Source organism: Hibiscus syriacus, unplaced genomic scaffold (assembly GCF_006381635.1).
Source record: "Hibiscus syriacus cultivar Baekdansim isolate YM2019G1 unplaced genomic scaffold, ASM638163v2 tig00010204_pilon, whole genome shotgun sequence".
NCBI lineage: Eukaryota > Viridiplantae > Streptophyta > Magnoliopsida > Malvales > Malvaceae > Hibiscus > Hibiscus syriacus.
Genome location: NW_024062209.1, coordinates 328,734 through 334,115, shown reverse-complemented (window position 1 = coordinate 334,115; position 5,382 = coordinate 328,734). Strand labels below are relative to the sequence as shown.

The following is a 5,382-nucleotide window of genomic DNA, read 5'->3' as shown; positions in this document are numbered from 1 at the left end:
CGATTGATCCATGTCGCATATATGGTTTGGTGAGTGAGTCTCCCAACTTAGATTTTCTGCATATACAAGGCCTCGAACTCAATACTTGCTTAAGCGATATCAAACTGCTTATCACTTGAATAACCTGTTGGTTTATACCAATCAGTTTTACTAGAATAAGATGGACCAAAAATCACCTTAGTTATGGTGTTTTTCCCCTTGATGAAACTATGATGATTAGATTTGTTTTTTCCATTTGATGATAGAAACTGATGTGTAATACTTTGCTAGAGAGCACTTTGTTACCTTTATTATGTGGAAGAATCATATTTTGTGACACTAGTACCCAACATTTTCAAGGTTTTGAAGAATGGGGTTGAAGTTAAGCTGCAAAGAAATGCATTGAGTGTGCTGGAACATCCTACGGGTGATGAAGTAGACGATGATCATGATTTCGACAACTCAAGCTGTGGCTCGGACATTGGTGACAAAGATCATGATTTCTGTAAGTCAAATGATGTCAAACATTCTTGTGTTGCTTTTAACATTATGATGATCATCCCCTTTCTTTTCCTTTTTCTTTGCTTTGAACAGCTAGTAGCATTGAGTTCCACAGGCCGGCGAAACCAAGAGTTCGACATACAAAGCCTTGGGTTCCATCTGCATCCATGAACCAATGAATCGTAATGGTTACAGGGATGTTCGATCCATTATTCATGCGCCACAATCGGTTAGTATCACCAAACTTTGACCATTGCCACATGCCCTTGATCCAGCAAACACTTTCTAATTGTATTTTATCACGTGTTTCCCGATTTCAAAGGTAAATCTGGCAAGACTCAATACCAACTCGTTGAGAAGATATTGCAAGCACTTCAAACTCGTACGTCCTTCGAACTCTAACCGATGAATTTTCCTCGAGGATGTAGATGAAATCATGTTCACCAAGAAAGGGTTGTTTTGTTTTGAATTGTAGGGAGGCATCAATGCTTATTCACCAAGGGAACAAATTCTTAATACTGTGCAGCAGCATTTTGTGTCGCAGGTCCTGGTTCTCTTTTTTACATCCATGCACATACATATATGTATGCATCATGCAGGCCATGTCTATGCTTCTTCGCTTGAATCTAACATCCTTTAATATATGCAGCGACCACTGAATGAGGTACAAGTGATTTCGGAATTCATCACCGCAGCAAAGAGACTGAAAACTGTTGAAAGTGACACAAAGGGTGAGCAACTATGAATGTTGTCAAGCATTGTATAATTTAAATACATATTTTAACTCTAACCTTAGATCAGAATCTAATGATCGGGAAGGGTTGTCGACCCCGACCGACCGGATTTCTTCTCTTCCAAGGATTCTAACTCTGTAATATAGGGCCTATGCTCTGTTATTTTTCTTTAGTATATCTACTATTCCAACAGATCTTTCCATGAACTACATCGAAAAACTACTTGTCTAAACTTGGGATTATACCTGTAGTTTTTGAGAAATAAAGACAATGGTGGAGTGGAAATAAAGCAATCCCACAATAATATGAAATTATGGGGGTGGGTAGGGGAAGCCAGACTGGCATTTGGTGTCATGGGATCTGTGCAACTGTGGGTGATGGTGACATATAGATATCCAAGTAAAGCCTTGCTTCTTAATTATTTGTTGGTGATGGTTAAATGTGAAATCCATATTTGACCCTCTAGCCCCCTTAATTACTCATGGTAGACGATAGTGTCGCTTACTTTCGAAAAGATGTTTCAAACTAACCCTAAAAAGAAGGTAATTCATACTACCGATGGACCCATATGTTCCGATCAATTAAATAGGTGACATTTTTATAATAATTTTTTATATAAAATTGAATGGAAATTTTGGTACTCCCTCTTTTCCATAATTTGTATTTATATTGATTATGCAATAATTTTAGGATATATTTGACAACGAAAATGAAAAAATTGTCCTTAAAAAGTAATTAATAGGTTTAATAGATTTATTTTGATAAGTATAAAAGAGTGAGTTATACACAGATAAAAAAAAAATATAAATATTGTTATTTGTTGAATTCATTAATAAAATATTTGAATGAGACGATTTTAAAAATTAAAACATATACATTTAGAAGAACTGTGAATCGAAGTAAATATTATTTATAAAACAAATTACAACGTGTATTATAGTGAGACCTTTAGACAAGGTACAACATTTGATAGTCCTATCTTATTTATAAAACTTTTTTTTATCTTTGTTTATAATTAAAAAAAGCTATATCCACAGTGTATTAACTTTAAATATTTTATAATATAGTAAAAAATATCTCTTATTGTTGTACTTTTTCTAGAACGTTTCCGAAGTGAGAATTCCTAGAAAACATTTTTGAACACAAAAGCTATGTGGCTTTGTATTCTTAGGGAAGTTGTCCCTCCTGACATGACCCTTTGATATAACTTTGACAAATTTATATGTTCTGTTAGAGTTAAAATTAATGAGTAATTAATCATATTAATCAGGATAATAGTATATAATTAGCTATAATTATTTTATGTCTAATAAACATTAAAAGTCATTATAAAATTCCTCGATTAAGATCGAGAAAATAGACTAGAACTACTCTTCACCCATTATTCTCCTTTCCTATCTCATGGGTACAAAGTATCTCGACATCAGTCAACGATCATTGTACAAATCATCAGGTATTATTTTTCGTCAAAACCTAAAAGGATAAATCATAAACGATTGACATAACTCATATATTCTCATCAACAATTAGTACGATGAACGCATAAAATATAATGACAGAAAATAATCAATCAGGATGAAACCTCTCATTTCTTCTAAAATATCTTTGGCAATTCCATAACATATCCTCTGTTAAAAAATTGCTAATTTTGCTTTCCTAACTTGTGGCAGGTGATGAATACATGTGAGGCATCAATGATAATATTTTCGGAAAGACCTTGGTTAGATCTAGGGTTGAATTCTTACAAGAAAGATGGATTCATCGAGGTCATTTTTTAGATCGAAGACCTTATTTGATTCGATGAAGAAAACATGTACTAGGGGCAACTCTCTCTTAGTACATATTAGTGTTATAACACTTCTAATGCAAGTAAATATCGAAGTTCTATTTCCTCTGTTTGAAAACTAAAATTCTCTAAAGGTACGCACACGTTACCTCTCCAAGAATATTTTCTTGTTATTTCTCCAAGAATGTTTACATCATTTGTCATACAATCATGATGTTGATACACCTCCATTATGTTGTCTGTAACACCATAGCATATGTATATCTTGTAATATAAGTTACATATATCACATCAATTTGATAAATATTTAATATGTATAAATTTTTACATATGTCACATCAATTAGATAAACATTTACTATGAATAAAGATTTAAAATATCGTTTCTTTTTAAAATTTCACAGTTTTAACTTTTAAACTTTTATTTTATTCATATAAAATCATAAAATAATATTTAATCACTGAAAAAAGAATCCAATTTTAGTCTGTAAGTAGGCAATTCGGAGTTAATCATAACTATATATATGTATGTATGTATCATTGACTAAATACTTGTCATAACCTTTCTTTGGGTAGGTCCAGAACTGGATTTCAACTTAAAAAAAACGTTAGAGCCGCCATCGATTATTTGTTTTTTTTTTTTTTTGTAAAAACTTTGGTTGATCGGACACTATCTTACATGATCTGCGTTTTACCAGAAATGCATCATATTCGGGAGTTGGTTACAGTTAAGGAAGGATTAGCACCCTTTAACTGCCCTTTCGGTACCATTTTAATTTCTCGGTTGTCTTAATTGCAAAAATTAAAGTTTAAACTAAAATTTACAGACTCGTTTCGAATTACTTACCTTTAATCGATTAGAAGTATCCTAAAAAAATCAAAAATTATTAAATCGTGACAAAAATATATAAATAATTCGAAGAAAGTTTCTTTTTAAAAGATATATAAAAATCAATTGAGAAAATTGAAACAAATTAAATTGAGGGACTTAATTAATGCTAAAGACGTGTTGCAAATAAAAAAATAAGAGTTAGAGGGGTTAAATTGCAAAAAATCAAATTATAAATAAGGGCTGAATCAAATTAATTGAAAATTCAGACGCAAAATTGAGATAAGTGACCAAAATGAATTGCACATCAAACCTTCAGAGACTGCGAAAATGATTTAAGAATCTTGTAATTACACAAAGGTCCCCCTATAATACTCCCAAAACATAAAAAAATTAACATTCGTTCATTCTCATATTTCCCCAATCCAGCTCTCCCCTTTTCTCTCAACTCTCTCTCCTTATTCCCAATCGGTCCATGGCTGACTACCATCCAGCGAAGCCCTTTCGCGTCGACCGCCACTCCGGCCACCACCACCGGTGGCCGAAAAACCCAAACTCACCCACAAGCTTCCTCTCAACCCCGGGTCCCGAATCTAGTCTCAAAACAACAAAATAATTTCTAGATCGAAGTAGATATAGCCTAAAAGCCATGGGTTTTTACCCTTTTTAGCGAAAAACCTCTCATTTTCCGGTGACTATTCCTCTTCCGACGCTAAACCGAAGGCTATTTGTGATTATCGGAGCTTATTGGTTGTCTCGAATACTATGTTTTTGATAAATCTGCTTTGATTTTTACTTTGAATGTTTCGACTTTTTGTCTACTTTCTTGATATTGCTTTTTTTGTACTTTACTGCTCGGTTGGTGTTTCGATGATGACTTTGTGTCTTGTTCCTTTGTGTGCCTAACCGGAGGTATTTATATGGCTCATTCGATGGGTTGTTTCTGACTTTGATGGGGTTGTTTCTCTCGTTTTCGATTTACTCGGGCTTACCGTCGTTTTATATGGTCGGAAATCCCGGGATGGTGTAGTCCTGTGTTTCTCGAACGGTCGGTTCTCTTTGACTGGGACTTGGTTTGCGGTGCCCCTTTGCTGAACCCAAAAAAGCCTAATCAATTTAGGGTTGGGTTAGGCCCTTTACCCGATTGGGCTTCTATTGGACCCGATTTTTAACCTTGACTTTTGGACCCTAAAAAACAAAGATAATAAAGAATAAGAATAAAAATAAAATGAAATAAATAAAAAATATGATGTAACTATAAATATTTTCAAAATATGTTTTCGAAAATTATATTACACGTTTCAAAAATAATTTTTTTAAAAAACTATATATTATACGTTTTCAAAAGTATTTTTAAAAACTATATTATATACGTTTTCAGAAAATGTTTCAAAACCATATATTATACATTTTCAAAAATATTTTCAAAACTATATAATATATGTTTTTTAAAACATATTTTCAAAACTATATTATATTTTTTTCAAAAAAAACCGATTTAGAAAAAAGTTTAAATTATCTGTTCTCAAAAATGTTTTTCACAAAAATATATTA

The 5,382-nt window shown here is 32.6% G+C and overlaps 1 long non-coding RNA gene across 1 annotated transcript; it reads left to right on the top strand.

Moving 5' to 3' along the window:
• Window positions 1-695: 695 nt before the first annotated feature.
• On the top strand, window positions 696-1,372 carry LOC120203615. Its single transcript, XR_005523846.1, has 4 exons — window positions 696-709; window positions 803-862; window positions 956-1,024; window positions 1,130-1,372. It is a non-coding gene; the product is annotated as an uncharacterized LOC120203615 (long non-coding RNA).
• Window positions 1,373-5,382: the final 4,010 nt, after the last annotated feature.